Below are 16,543 nucleotides of genomic sequence, written 5' to 3'. Positions count from 1 at the left end.
ATACCTTGACTGTGCCCAAACTATCTCCTCTTTGAAGGTAACCCATTGTTCAGCTACTGTTTTTCCTGCCAACCTTTGACACTAATTTATTCACCCCCAGCTCCATTCTTACCCCATTGAAGTTGGTTTTTCCCCAGTTAATCTTTCTCTGGATTGTTCTTTATGGAAAAGGACAGTCAAATTAAACCTTATGATACAATGATCACTGTCCCCTAAATGATCTCCTACTGATACTTGATCCGCTTGGTCCATCTCATTTCCAAGAACCAGGTCTATCAGTACCTCCTTTGTCATTGGACTAGAAACATACTGCTGTAGAAATTTTTCATGAACACTCTCCAGGAACTCTTGCCACTCACTGACCTTTACACTATTATCCCAGTCTATATTTATATAATTAAAGACCCCCATTATAACTACCCTATAATTTTTGCACATCTCTGTAAGTTCCTTGTAAATTTGTTCCTCCATGTCCTTCCCACTAGTTGGTAGCCTATAGACCACACCGAGCAATGTAACTGCACCTTTTTTGTTTCTTAGCTCGGGCCAAATTGATTCTGTCCTCGGCCCCTCTGGGACATCCTTTTTCTCCAAAACTGCAATGCTCTCCTTAATACTGCCACCCCTCCCAGTTTCTTCCCTTTCCTCTATTTATGAACACCTTGTTTCCTGGAATATTTAACACCCAGTCCTGCCCTCCTTTGAGCTAGATCTCTGTTGTAGCTACAACATCATATTTCCACATGACAGTCTGCGCCTGTACCTCACCAATCTTATAAACTACAGTCTGTGCATTCACAGGCATGCACTTTAACCCTGATTTAGACTTTATTACTCTCTCCCTTACTCTGACCCCACCTAATAACTCAAGTGCTATCTATCTGCCCCAGCATTCTGTGCACCTTGGTATTCCTCTCTGATATTTCCTCCTGGTTTCCACACCCCTGAAAAATTAGTTCACACCCTCCTTCATAGCACTAGCAAATTGCACAGCAAGAAACTCAGTCCCAGATCTGTTTAGGTGCAACCTATTTGGCCTATACAGGTCCCATCTTTCCCAGGGCTGGTCTCAATGTCCCAAGAATCTAGCACCTTCCCTCCTGCACCATCCTTCCAATTGCTTCATATTCCTATTTCTATATTCGCATGTGACACTGGGAGTAATTGGGAGGCTAGTCCTATTAATTTTCTATCTAAGTTCTAACTGTAGGACCACATCCCTCTTCCAACCTATGTCATTGGTACCAATGTGGACCATGACTACTGCCTGTTCACCCTCCCCCCTCAGAGTGCGCTGCACCCATTCAAATACATCCTTGACCCTAGCACCAGGGAGGCCACATACTATCCTAGATTCACGTCTGCAGTCACAGAAATGCCTGTCTATTCCTATGACCATTGAATCTCCTCTCACTGTTCTTCCAGTCTTCCTTGTGACAACCACCCCTGCCACCCCCCCCCCCCCCCCCCCCAAATGCAGCTGAGCCACCTGTGGTGCTATGGTCTTGGCTTTGGCTGCACTCTCCAGATGAACCATCACTTTCCTCAATGTTCAGAACTGAATACCTGCTGGAGAGTGAGATACACTTGGAAGTCTCCTGCACTACCTTGCCTGTTCTTGACTGGTGGTCACCCATTTTATGCCTGCTTACTCTTAAGCTGTGGTGTGACCATATCTTATAAACGTACTATCCACGAAGCTCTCATCCTCACTGATGCACCGCAGCTTTGCCAGATGCTGCTGTTCAAATTCTGCAACCTGGAACTCAAGCTGCTGTAATTGATGGCACTTCCTGCATATATGGTTATCCAGAGCCTGAGAAGAATCCTGGAGTTCCCACATAGCCCAGCATGTTCACTGCAGAGGTTGGAGCAGCCCTGCCATTCCTCTATTGATGAGATTGTAAACTTGGCACTACAACTAAACCCTGCTGTTAATACTAATAATCTTACTACTGCTAATACTAAACTTTATTAATAACCTACCTTACCACTGTTAATGTACCCTATCAATGCTCAAACGTTACCAATGATAGTAACTACATTTACCAGCTCTGGCTCTGAACCACTTGAAATTTCCCTATTTCTGTTGGGTCAATTTAAAGTCTTCTTTGAAATACTTTCCAATCCTTGCATACCCTTTCCATCTTATTGCACAAACTGTCCTAATGCTGAAATAAAAACAGAAAATGCTGGAAAGACTCAGCAGGTCAGGCAGCATCTGTGATGAGAGAAACAGTTAATATTTCACGTTGTGGCCTTTCATCAGAACTGGGAAAAGTTAGAAATGCAATAGGTTTTAAACAAGTGAAAGGGGGAAGGAACAACAAAAGGGAAGGCCCGTGATAGGGTGGCGGGCAGGAGAGATTAAATGTCAAAAGGTTTCATGGTACAAAGCCAAGTGAAGAAACAAAAGAGGAGTCTGGATGAGGTATAAATGGCCAAAAAGCAGCCATCCAAACACAAAGAAACAAGGGTGGGTGGGGAGGTAAACAAACCAGCAAAAAAAAAGAAATAAGCAAAAAAAGGGGACAGATGTTATGATCTAAAATCATTGAACTCAATGTTGAGTCCGGAAGTCTGTAACGTACCCAGTTGAAAGATGAGGTGCTGTTCCTTGAGCTTCATTGGAACACTGTAGCAGGTCAAGGACAGAAATGGAAGCAAGGTAGGGAATAGAAATGGCAAGCGACAGGAAGCTCGGAGTTGCACTTGCAGACTGAACAGAGGTGTAGAGACCACATCGTGAGCAGCAAATATGGTATACTAAATTGAAAGAACTGTAAGTAAATCACTGTTTCACTAGGAAGGCGTGTTTGGTGTTGGGGCCTTCGATAGGGAGGAGGTAAAAAGGCAGGTGTTGGATATACATGCATTAAGAAGCATTTCAGAGAAGGTTCACTAGGCTGGTTCCTGGGATGAAGGGGTTGGCTTATGAAGAAAGGTTGAGCAGGTTGTGAAAGGTGATCTTATTGAGTCATATAAGATTCTGAGGGGACTTGACAGTCCTCTCATGGGCGAATCTAGAACTAGGGAGCATAGTTTTGAAATAAGGGATCTCCCTTTTAAGACTGAGATGAGGACTTTCTTCTCTGAGGGTCATTAATCGTTGGAATTCTCTTCCCAGAGAGCAGTGGAGGCTGGGCCCCTGAATATATTCAAGGCTGAGTTGGACAGATTTTTGGTCTACAAGGGAGTTGAGGGTTATGAGGGGCAGGCAGGAAAGTGGAGTTAAGGCCACAATCAGATTAGCCATGATCTTAATGGCAGAGCAGGGTTGAAGGGCCGAATAGCCTACTCCTGATCCTATTTCTTATGTTCTTCTATGCCATTAGAGGGGGATGGGTGTTGTGGGTGACTGCGGAGGGGACCATGGTATCATGGAGTGAAAGGTAGAAATGGCGGAGGATGATCCGATCCGTTGAACGTGAAGGCTGGTGGAGTGAAAGGTGAGAATAAGGGGAACCCTATAATGGTTCTGGGAGGGAGGGGAAGGGGCAAAAGCAGAAGTGGATAAAATGGAACAGACATGGTTGAGGGTCCTGTCAACCACGCTGGGAGGGGATCCTCAGTAGAGGAAACAGGAAGACATATCAGAAATGCTAGTATGAAAGGTTGCGTCATCAGGACTGCTCTGGTCGACCCATCATTTCAACCTGTTCTTACCCATTTATTTTTTTCTTATCTTGACTCTTCCCTCCTTGTCTAATCTTTCCCCATGTACGTGTGCTTTTGGACGGCAGCTATCCAGAATCCTGCCATTCACACCTCCTCTAAACACATCATTACTTGTCTCATTACCACTCTCTGGCCTTGCATCATGAACCATTTTGTCATTTAATCTTTCCTGCCCTATTTCAGACCTTCCCTTTTGTTCTTTTTCCTACTCTCTCACCTTTCACTTGCTTAAAACCTATGACATTTCTAACTTTTCCTAGTTCTGATGAAAGATCATCGACCTGCAACCTTAACTCTTTCTCTCTCTCCACAGATACTGCCTGACTGGCTGAATATTTCCAACTTTCTGCATTTAATGCTACTCCACACAATATTACTTTGCAGCCCCTAACTTTCCGTTTGAAGATTCTGGAATCTTTCTAGCTTGATGAGTTATGATGGGCCGAATGGCCATTCAGTTGTTTGTGGAAACTCACCATGTACAAATTGGCTACCATGTGTCTACAAAACAACAGGTAGTTTGGGACTTGGAAGGTATTTTGTGTTTGGTTTCAAGCAAGTACTGGTTATCAACTTATAACCGATTTTAACTAAGCAGAGAGCTTAACCCCTATCAGTGAGGGCATTCCCAAACAGTGACTACAGTTCAAAATTCATTCACTGGCTGGGAAGCCCTGAGATGTGCACATGGAAAAAATGTGTTCTTTTAATGGTGTAGATAAGGTTTGAAGGATCAGGCAGGAAACTGTCAATTCTCTAGATAGAGCAGTTTTTCTAGCCCTGCCAGTGCACTGCACCCATCCGACCCTGAAACTTCATCAGTTTATTTCCTTGGCATGGGCTTATATCTATATATGAGACATGGTCTTTCGACCTGATGGCTACAGCATGCATTCGGCGGGAACAAAAATCAATAACGGGCGTCACTGGACAACAGATAGGTGATTAGTTGGTGAGTATTAGAATTAGAATTAGAATTAGAACATTACAGCGCAGTACAGGCCCTTCGGCCCTCGATGTTGCGCCGATCATCTGACCTACACTATTCCATTTTCATCCATATGTCTATCCAATGACCACTTAAATGCCCTTAAAGTTGGCGAGTCTACTACTGTTGCAGGCAGGGCGTTCCACGCCCCTACTACTCTCTGAGTAAAGAAACTACCTCTAACATCTGTCCTATATCTATCACCCCTCAACTTAAAGCTATGTCCCCTCGTGTTTGCCATCACCATCCGAGGAAAAAGACTCTCACTATCCACCCTATCTAACCCTCTGATTATCTTATATGTCTCTATTAAGTCACCTCTCCTCCTCCTTCTCTCCAACGAAAACAACCTCAAGTCCCTCAGCCTTTCCTCGTAAGACCTTCCCTCCATACCAGGCAACATCCTAGTAAATCTCCTCTGCACCCTTTCCAAAGCTTCCACATCCTTCCTATAATGCGGTGACCAGAACTGCACGCAATACTCCAGGTGCGGCCTCACCAGTGTTTTGTACAGCTGCAGCATGACCTCGTGGCTCATGACAACAGACCTACTGTTGTCTTTCTTTCCCTCTCCAAGTTAGGGTGGTGGGTTAAACTAAGAAATTTAGTTTGTGGTCTTATAAGTTTTTAAGTTTGGTAAGGCTTAAATCTGGTAAGTTTTAAGTATGTTTAAGTTTAAGCAAGTGTGGTAAGTTTAGATAGTTGTTCCATAAATAAAGGCAAGGCAGGGCACCTCTGTCCCATCAGATGCACATCCTATGCCATTGGAAACGCCAGGATGCTTCTCATGTCTTGAACAACAACATATGCAGGAAGTATTGTCAGCTGGAACAGCACGGGCTCTGGGCTTTGGAGCTTGAGCCACAGCTGGCATTGCTGCAGCATATTTGCAAGGCTGAGAACTTCTTGGACAGTGTGTTTCTAGAGGTGGACATCCCATAACTTAAGAGTGTGCAGGCAGAGAGGGAATGGGTGACTTCCAGGCAGTCGAGGAGGTCCAGGCATGTAGTGCGGAAGTCCTGAGTGTATCTTGCTCTCCAACCGGGTTCTGAATCCTGGCAAGGGTGATGGTTCATCACAGGTGACTCAGCTGTACAGGATGGGGGGAGTGGGAAGTCAGGAAAGCAATACTAATAGGAGATTCACTAGTTAGGGGAACTAACAGGCATTTCCGCAGATGTGACTCCAGGATGGTATGTTGCCTCGCTGATGCCAGGGTCTTGGATGTCACTGAGCAGCTGCAGAGCATTCTGAGGGGGCAGGGTGGACAGCCAGAGGTCATGGTCCATATTGCTAACAACGACTTGGGTAGGAAGAGGGATGCGATCCTGCAGGCAGATTTTGAAGAGCTAGGAAAGAAATAAAAAGCAGGACTCAAACATATTAATCTCTGGATTACTCTGCACTGAGTGTGAAGAAGGGAGTTTGGTAAGTGAGTGAATTTTAAGGGTTAATTTCTCAAGACTAGTTTTTGTTTTGTTTACATCAAGCAATTATTTGAAATTCCCCTGTTTGAGTTAAGAGGTAAGTTAGGTTTCTTGCAGTTTTAAACAGTGGTAAACTAACACTGAGAGTAGCTGAAGCTACTTAATTAGGTGACTAACTTAAACTGGTTTCTGAGCTTTAGCTGGAGGGCACAGACTGTGATGAAGAGAGTTTGGTAATTGAGGAGTTTGCGAAGGAGGGTAACTATAAATTAAGAAGAAAATAAATTTGAGTGCATAGAGTGTAAAGTGGGAGTTTGGTATGTGAGGGAGGGGCTCCTTTCTTTCTTTCTCTGTCTCTGTCTCTCTCTCTCTCTTGCTTTCTTTCTCTCTTTCTTGCTTTCTTCTACCTTTTTTCAGCCTCCCGTAGCTGCCTCTCTCTTCTGTATAGGGGAAGAAGTTGATTGGTGAATAACTGGAAAGTTATTTTACTTCTCATTGTAATAAAAGGTTTTTAAAGTGACATTATGGCAGGTCAGCTCGGCCAAGTGGAATGTAGGTCCTGTGGTATGTGGGAGGTCATGGACACACCACGTGTCCTAGACAAACACATCTGCAGGAAGTGTCACTGACTGCAGAAGCTTGAGCTCCGGGATTCGGAACTCAAGCGGTGGCTGGAGTCACTGTTGTGCATCCGCGAGGCAGAGGACTAAGTGGATAGCAAGTTTAAGGAGGTGGTCACACCGCAGGTTAGGAGCATGCAGGCAGAGAGGGAATGGGTGACTGCCAGGCAGTCTAAGAGAACCAGGCAGGCAGTGCAGGAGTCCCCTGGGTCTATCTTGATTGCTAATGGGTTTTAAATTTTGGATACTGATGAGGGTGCTGGTTCCTCGGGGGAGTGCAGCCAGAACAAAGTCTGCGACACCACGGGTGGCTCAGCTGCACAGTAGGGGGGAAGAAGAGTGGAAGAGCAATAGTGCTAGGGGATTCGATAGTCAGGGGATCAGACAGGCATTTCTGCAGCAGTAAATGTGACTCCAGGATGGTGTGTTGCCTCCTTGGTGCCAGGGTCAAGGATGTCACGGAGCAGCTGCAGAACATCCTTCTGGGGGAGGGTGAACAGCCAGAGGTTGTGCTCCACATTGGTACCAATGACAAAGGTAGGAAGAGGGATGAGGTCCTGAAAGCAGCTTTTAGGGAATTAGGAAGGAAATTAAAAAGCAGTAATCTCAGGATTATTCCCAGTGCCACGTGCTAGTGAGCATAGGATTAGGAGGATTGATCGATAGAACACATGGCTGGAGAATTGGTGTAGGAGGGAGGGCATCAGATTTCTGAGGCATTGGGATTGGTTCTGGGGCAGGTGGGACCTGTACAAGATGGATGGGCTCCACCTTAACAGGATCGGAACTAACATCCTCACACGGAGATTTACAAGTGCTGTTGTTGGGGTTTTAAACTAGCTTGTCAGGGGGATGGGACCCAAGGGGTAGCTCGAATTGGAGGGAAGTAAAGCTGGTAACAGGAGGTCGAAAAGTAGCAAGTGACATTAGAAGGCAGATGAAACAAAGGCGATCATCAACTAGGTTTAGAATGCAGAATGTCAAGAAAACAAGGTTAAGGGCACTCTACCTGAATGCACGTAGCATTCGCAACAAGGTAGATGACTTAAAGGCCCAAATAGAGGTAAATGGGTATGATCTAATTGCCATAACAGAAACGTGGCTATAGGGTGACCAAGACTGGGAACTGAATATTCAAGGATATTCGACATTTAGGAAGGAAAAGGAGGTTGTGTTGCACTGATAATAAGGGATGGGATCAGTACATTAGTAAGGGAGGATCTCAGATTGGAAGAACAAAATATGGAATCTGTTTGGGTGGAGCTAAGAAATAGCAAGGGGCAGCAAATATTGGTAGGAGTTGTTTATAGACCACAAAACAGTAGTGGTAGTGTGGGGCATGGTATTAATCAGGAGATTAGAGAAGCATGTAGCATGGGTAATACAGTAATCATGGGTGACTTCAATCTGCATATGGACTGGGTAAACCTAATGAGCACTAATGCTGTGGAGGACGAGGTTCTGGAGTGTGTTCGGGATGGTTTTCTGGAGCAGTATGTTCAGGAACCGACTAGAGAACAGGCTATTTTAGATCTAATATGATGTGAGAAAGGGCAAATTAATCTTCTTGTAAAAGAACCTTTAGGGATGAGTAACATAATATGATAGAATTTTACATTATATTTGAAAGTGAGGAAGTTCAATCTGAAGCCAGGATGTTAAATTTGAATAAAGGAAGTTATGAAGGTATGAGGGGCAAATTGGCTGAGGTGGATTGGGAAAATACATTAAAAGGTCATAGTGTCAAAGAGTTATACAGCACAGAAACAGGCCCTTTAGCCCATCGTGTCTGTGCTGGCCATCAAACACCTAACCATTCTAAACCCATTTTCCAGCACTTGGCCTGTAGCCTTGTATGCTATGGTGTTTCAAGCGCTCATCTAAATACTTCTTAAATGTTGTGAGGGTTCCTGCCTCTAATACCTCTTCATTGCATTGCGTTCCTGATTCCAACCACCCTCTGGGTGAAAAGATTTTCCCCCTAATCCCCTCTAAACCTCCTACCCCTTAACTTAAATCTATGCCCTCTGGTTATTGACCCCTCCACGAATGGAAAAAGTTGCTTCCTATCTAACCTATCATGCCCCTCATAATTTTGTATACCTCAATCATATCACCCCTTAGCCTTCTCTGCTCTAAGGAAAACAACCCTAGACTTTTCAGTCTCTCTTCATAGCTGAAATGCTCCAGCCCAGGCAACATCCTGGTGACTCTCCTCTGCACCCTCTCCAGTGCATTCACATCTTCCATTAGTGTGGTGCCCAGAACTGTACACAATACTCCAGCTGTGGCCTAGCTAGCGTTTTATACAACTCCATCATAACCTCCCTGCACTTATATTCTATGCCTCGGCTAATAAAGGCAAGTATCCCATATGCCTTCCTAACCACCTTATATACCTGTGCTGCTGCCTTCAGTGATCTATGGACAAGTACACCAAGGTCCCTCTGACCCTCTGTACTTCCTAGGGTCCTACCATCCGTTGTATATTCCCTTGCCTTGTTAGTCCTCCCAAAATGCATCACCTCATACTTCTCAGGATTAAATTCTATTTGCCACTGCTCCACCCATCTTACCAGTCTATCTATATCTTCCGGTAATCTAAGGCTTTCCTCCTCACTATTTATGACACCACCAATTTTTGTGTCATCTGCGAACTTACTGATCATACCTCCTATATTCATGTCTAAATCATTAATGTATACTACAAACAGCAAGGGTCCCAGCACCGATCCCTGCGTTACACCACTGGTCACAGGCTTCCATTCGCAAAAACAACCCTCGACCATCACCCTCTGCCTCCTGCCACTAAGCCAATTTTGGATCCAATTTGCCAAATTGCCCTGGATCCCATAGGCTCTTACCTTCTTGACTAATCTCCCATGCAGAACTTATCAAAAGCCTTACTGAAGTCCATGTAGACGACATCAACACATCTAGTCACCGCCTTAAAAAATTCAATCAAATTTGTTAGACAGGATCTCCACCTGATAAAGCCATGCTGACTATCCCTGATTAAACCCTGCCTCTCCAAGTGGAGATTAATCCTGTCCCTCAGAATTTTTTCCAATAGTTTCCCAACCACTGATGTTAGACTCACCGGCCTGTAATTACCTGGTTTATCCCTGCTACCCTTCTTGAATAATGATACCACATTCGCTGTCCTCTAGTCCTCTGGCACCTCTCCTGTGGCCAGAGAGGATTTGAAAATTTGTGTCAGAGCCCCTGCTATCTCCTCCCTTGCCTCACATAACAGCCTGGGATACATCTCATCTGGGCCTAGGGATTTATCCACTTTTAAGCCCACTAAAAAAGCTAATACTTCCTCCCCTTCAATGCTAATATGTTCAAGTATATCACAATCCCCCGCCCCGATCTCTACACCTACATCGTCCTTCTCCATCGTGAACACTGATGAACAGTAATCATTTAAAACCTCACCTATGTCCTCCGGCTCCACACAGATTGCCACTTTGGTCCCTCATGGGCCCTACTCTTTCCCTGGTTATCCTCTTGCCCTTAATATACTTATAAAATGCCCTAGCATTTTTCTTTATCTTGTCTGCCAGTGCTTTTTCATGTCCCCTCTTCGTTCTCCTAATTACTTTTTAAAGTACCCCCTACACTTCCTATACTCCTCTCGTGCCTCCGCTGTTTTCAGCGCTCTGAATCTGCCATAAGCCTCTTTTTTTTCCTGATCCAATCCTCTATATCCCTTGACATGCAGGATTTCCTGAACTTGTTGGTCCTACCCTTCACCTTTACAGGAACATGTTGGCTCTGAACTCTCACTATTTCCTCTTCGAATGACTCCCAATGGTCTGATGTAGACTTTCCTGCAAGTAGCTGCTCCCAGTCCATTTTAGCCAGATCCTGTTTTATCATCTTAAAATCGGCCTTCCCCTAATTCAGTATCTTTATTTCCGGTCCATCTTTGTCCTTCTCCATAACTACCTTAAATCTTACAGAGTTATGGTCATTATCCCTGAAATGTTCCCCCACTGACACTTCTACCACTTGTCCGGCTTCATTCCCTAGGATTAGGTCCAGTACTGCCCCTTCTCTTGTAGGACTTTCTATGTACTGGCTCAAAAGGCTCACCTGGATGCACATAAAGAATTCCGCCCCCTTTAAGCCTTTTGCACTAACATTATCCCAGTTGATATTGGGGAAGTTGAAATCTCCTACTATTATTACCCTATTATTTTTGCACCTCTCTGAGATTTACCTACATATCTGCTCCTCTATCTCTCCCTGACTGTTTGGAGGCCTGCAGTACACTCCCAGCCAAGTGATTGCCCCCCTTTTTGTTTTTAAGTACTACCCATCTGGCCTCATGTGAGGAACCTTCTAAGATATCATCCCTCCTTACTGCAGTAATTGACTCTTTGATCAACAGTGCAATGCCACCTCCTCTTTTACCCCCTCCCCTGTCATGCCTGAAGATTCTATACCTTGGAATATTGAGCTGCCAGTCCTGCCCCTCCCTCAACCATGTCTCTGTGATAGCAATAATATCATAATGCCATGTGCTAATCAACGTCCTCAATTCACCTGCCTTACTAGTAAGACTCCTTGCATTAAAATAGATGCAATCTAGCCTTGTATTTTTCACTTGTGCCTTAACAGGTCTATATTTGCTTTGCCTTCCAGATTGACTCAGTTTTTCTTCTATATTTGACTGTGCATCACCCCCTACTATACCTCCACTCTGTATCCCATCCCCCTGCCAAATTAGTTTAACCCCCACCCCCCCCCAAACAGCACTCGCAAACCTCCCAACAAGGATGTTGGTCCCATTCCGGTTCAGGTGCAACCCATCCAACTTGTACAGGTCCCACCTTTGCCAGAAACAGACCCAGTGATCCAGGAAACTGAAGCCCTACCTCCTGCACCACCTCCTCAGCCACGCATTGATTTGCTCTATCCTCCTATTCCTATACTCACTGGCACATGGCACTGGGAGTAATCCAGAGATTACAACCTTTGAGGTCCTGGTTTTTAATCTACGTTAGCTCCCTAAATTCTTGTTGCAGGGCCTCATCCCTCTTCCTACCTATGTCGTTGGTACCAATGTGTACCACGACCTCTGACTGTTCACCCTCTCCCTTCAGAATGTCCTGTAACCGCTCTGAGACATCCTTGACCCAAGCACCAGGGAGGCAACATACCATCCTGGAGTCTCGTTTGCGGCCACAGAAATGCCTGTCTGTTCCTCTTACAATTGAATCTCCTACCAGTATGACTGTCCCACTCTTTTTCACCCCCTCCTGTGCAGCAAAGCCATCTGTAGTGCCACGAGATTGGCTGTTGCTGCTTTCCCCTGGGAGGCCATCCCCCCCAACAGTATCAAAAGCGGTATATCTATTTGAGAGTGGGACTCTTGCACTACCTGCCTTCACCTTCTACTCCTCCTGGTGGTCACCTATCCCTTTTCTGCCTCTGCAGCCATTACCTGCGGTGTGACCACCTCACTAAACGTGCTATCCATGATGTCCTCAGCATCGCGGATGCTCCCCAGTGAGCCCATCTGCAGCTTCAGCTGCGCAATGCGGTCAGCTAGTAGCTGCAGCTGGACACACTTCCTGCACACATGGTCACCGGGAACGCTGGAAGTGTCCCTGATTTCCCACATAGTGCAGGAGGAGCATGCCACAGGTCTGAGCTCTCCTGCCATGACTTAGCCTTAGATTAAGCTCCTCAGTTACTTCCTTTAATTTAGAGTACTAATTCCGCTAGGGACCTTATTCTACTCCAAACACTACCCACTACAATCTAAAATCCCTACCTTTACTTTTACTTCAGCTCTTGAAAGTCGTAAAAAGAGGTGGAACTACCCACCTGTTCCTACTTACCAATCAGCGGCCTCCCCTTGCAACGCGTCACTTTGTGAGCTGTGACGTCAGTCATGGAAACCTCTCACTGTCCCTGTGAGAGTGTCTGAGAGTATGCCTTTTTTAAGCCGCTGGAACTCCCTGCTCCCCGGTGCCTGTCTCCTCGCAGTCCGCCTTGGTCTCGCTATGACAGTACTTAGGCAATGGATAGTCTTTAAAGAAATGTTACATAGTTTACAGCAACTAAACATTCCTTCAAGGCACAAAAACCCCAAAAGTAAAGGCAGTCAACCGTGGATATCAAAGGAAGTTAAAGATTGTACAAGATTAAAAGGAAAGGCCTATAAAGTTGCCAGAAATAATAGTAAACCTGAGGATTGGGAGGATTTTAGAATACAGCAAAGGAAGATGAAGAAACTGATGAAGAAAGGGAGAATAGAATATGAATGTAAGCCAACAAAAAATATAAAAACGGACTGTAAAAGCTTCTGCAGGTATGTAAAAAGGAAATGTTTGGCTAAGACAAATGTGGGTCCGTTACAGGCAGAGTCAGCAGAATTTATAATGGGGAATAGAGAAATGGCAGAGAAGCTAAATGATTACTTTGTGTCTGTCTTCACTGAGGAAGATACAAGAAATCTCCCAGAATTAGAGATCCAAGGGATTAGGGAGAATGAGGAATTGAAGGAAATTAGTATTAGTAAGAAGGTTGTATTGGAGAAGTTAATGGGGCTGAAGATTGATAAGTCCCCGGGACCTGATATTCTACATCCCAGAGTGTTGAAAGAGGTAGCTATGGAGATAGTGGATGCATTGGTGATCATCTTCCAAAATTCTCTTGATTCTGGAGCGGTTCCTGCAGATTGGAAAGTCGCAAATGTCACCCCACTGTTTAAGAAAGGAGGGAGAGAGAAAACAGGGAATTACAGACCTGTTAGCTTTACATCAGTCATTGGGAAAATGCTAGAATTTATTCCAAAGGATATGATAAATGGACACTTGGATAAAGAACATAGAACATAGAACAGTACAGCACAGTACAGGCCCTTCGGCCCACGATGTTGTGCCGACCCTTTAACCTACTCTAAGATCAAACTACCTACATACCCTTCATTCTACTATCATCCATGTACCTATCCAAGAGTCACTTAAATGTCCCTAATGTATCTGCTTCTACTACCACCGCTGGCAGTGCATTCCACCACTCTCTGTGTAAAGAACCTACCTCTGACATCTCCCCGAAACCTTCCTCCAATCACCTTAAAATTATGCCCCCTGGTGATAGCCCTTTCCGCCCTGGGAAAAAGTCTCTGGCTATCCACTCTATCTATGCCTCTCATCATCTTGTACACCTCTATCAAGTCACCTCTCATCCTTCTTCGCTCCAATGAGAAAAGCCCTAGCTCCCTCAACCTTTCTTCATAAGACATGCCCTCCAGTCCAGGCAGCCTCCTGGTAAATCTCCTCTGCACCCTCTCTAAAGCTTCCACATCCTTCCTATAATGAGGCGACCAGAACTGAACACAATATTCCAAGTGTGGTCTAACCAGGGCTTTATAGAGCTGCAGCATAACCTCGCGGCTCTTAAACTCAATCCCCCTGTTAATGAAAGCAAACACACCATACGCCTTCTTAACAACCCTATCAACTTGGGTGGCAACTTTGAGGGATCTATGGACGTGGACCCCAAGATCCCTCTGTTCCTCCAGACAGCCAAGAATCCTGTCTTTAAGCCTGTAAGATAAGAATGATCTGATTGGGCATAGTCAACATGGATTTATGAATGGGAAATCGTGTTTGACGAACCTGTTGGAGTTTTTTGAGGATGTTACTAACAGAGTTGAGAAAGGGGAGTCAGTGGTATACTTGGATTTTCAAAAGGCCTTTGATAAAGTCCCCCACAGGAAGTTGGTTAGCAAAATTAAAGCACACAGGATATGAGGTAATATACTGGCATGGGTTAAGGATTGGTTAACAAGCAGAAAACAGAGAGTAGGAATAAACGGGTCACTCCCGTGTTGGCAGCCTGTGACTAGTGGGGTACCACAGGGATCCGCTGTTCACAATATATATCAATGATTTGGATGTGGGAACCAAATGTAGTATTTCCGAGTTCGCGGATGACACAAAACTAGGTGGGAATGTGTGTTGTGAGGAAGATGCAAAGTGGCTTCAAGGAGATTTGGAAAGACTTAGTGAGTGGGCAAGAACGTGACTGATGGAATATGTGGAAAACTGTGAGCTTATCTACTTTGGTAGGAGGAATAGATGTGCAGAGTATTTCTTAAATGGTCAGAGATTAGAAAGTGTCGATGTACAAAGGGACCTGGGTGTCCTTGTCAATATGTCACTGAAAGTTAACATGCAGGCGCAGCAAGCAATTAAGAAGGCTAATGGTATGTTGGCCTTTATCGCAAGAGGATTTGAGTACAGGAGTAGTGAAGTCTTGCTTCAATTGTATAGAACCTCAGTTATACTGCACTTGGAGTACTGTGAGCAGTTTTGGTCGCCTTACCGTAGGAAGGATATTATTGCCATAGAGGGAGTGCAATGGAAGGTTTACCAGACTTGTTACCGGGATGGCGGGACTGTCCTATGAAGAGAGATTGGGGAAACTGGGCCTGTACTCTCTAGAGTTTTGAAGAATGAGAGGTGATCTCATTGAAACCTACAAAATACTTAAAGGGATAGACAGGGTAGATGCAGCTAAGATGTTTCCCCTGGTTGGGGAGTCTAGAACCAGGGGACACAATTTCAAAATAAGGGGAAAGCCACTTAGGACAGAGATGAGGAGAAATTTCTTTACTCAGAGGGTTGTGAATCTTTGGAATTCTCTATCCCAGAGGGCTGTGGAAGCTCAGTCATTGAGTATGTTTAAAGCAGAGATTGACAGATTCCTAAATACCAAAGACATACAGGGATATGGGGATAGTGTGGGAAAAAGGCATTGAAGTGGATGATCAGCCATGATCCTATTGAATGGTGGAGCAAGCTCAGTGGGCTGCAGGGCCTACTCCTGCTCCTATGTTACTATGTTTCTATGCTCCTACTCTTGGTGCCACTTGTTAATGAATGTAGAAATAAGAGGATAAGCAGCTGAATGCGTGGCCAGAAAGATAGTGCAGGAGGGAGGACTTTAGATTCCTGGGACATTGGGATTGTTTTTTTTGGGAGGTGATACCTGTACAGACCAGACAGATTGCAGAGAGGCAAGGAGGTTGACTAGTGCTGTTGGGGAGAGTTTAAACTCGCTTGGCAGGGGACTGGGAACCTGAGCAGAGAAGCAAAGCTGGAAATAGAAGGCAGAAAGGAGAGGGCTGATGTAGACATTGTAGTTAAAGAGGAGGTGTGTGAAATATTAGATATGAGAAGCATAATGACAGAGGAAGTACCAGAGGGTCTGACATACTTGAAAGTGGATAAATCGCCAGGGCCAGATGGATTGCATCCCAGGTTGTTAAAGGAAGCCAAGGACGAAATAGCAGATGCGCTGAGGATCATCTTCAAATCGTCACATGATACAGGCGAGGTACCAGACAATTGGAGGTCTGCGAATGTAGTACCATTGTTTAAAAAGGATGCGAGGGATAGACTAAATAATTATAGGTTGGTCAGTCTGACCTCGGTGGTGAGTAAATTGTTAGAATCAATTCTGAGGGACAGGATAAACTGCCACTTAGAAAGGCACAGATTAATCAGGGATAGTCAGCATTGATTTGTGAAGGGAAGTCTTACTAATTTAATAGAGTTTTTTGAGGAAGTAACAGGGAGCATTGATGAGGGTAGTGCAGTGAATGTGGTCTACATGGATTTTAGTAAGGCATTTGACAAGGTCCCACATGACAGACTGGTCAGTAAAATGAAATCCCATGGGATACAGGGGAAGGTGGCAGGTTGGATCCAGAATTGGCTCAGGGACAGGAAAAAGAGGGTAGTAGTTGACAGATGTTTTTGTGAATGGAAAGCTGCTTCCATTGGCATTCCACAGGGCTCAGT

The sequence above is a fragment of the Heterodontus francisci genome, chromosome 43 (genome assembly GCF_036365525.1).
Source record: "Heterodontus francisci isolate sHetFra1 chromosome 43, sHetFra1.hap1, whole genome shotgun sequence".
Taxonomy (NCBI): Eukaryota; Metazoa; Chordata; class Chondrichthyes; order Heterodontiformes; family Heterodontidae; genus Heterodontus; species Heterodontus francisci.
The sequence above is the reverse complement of the archived record's forward strand: the minus strand, read 5'-3'. Positions refer to the sequence as shown.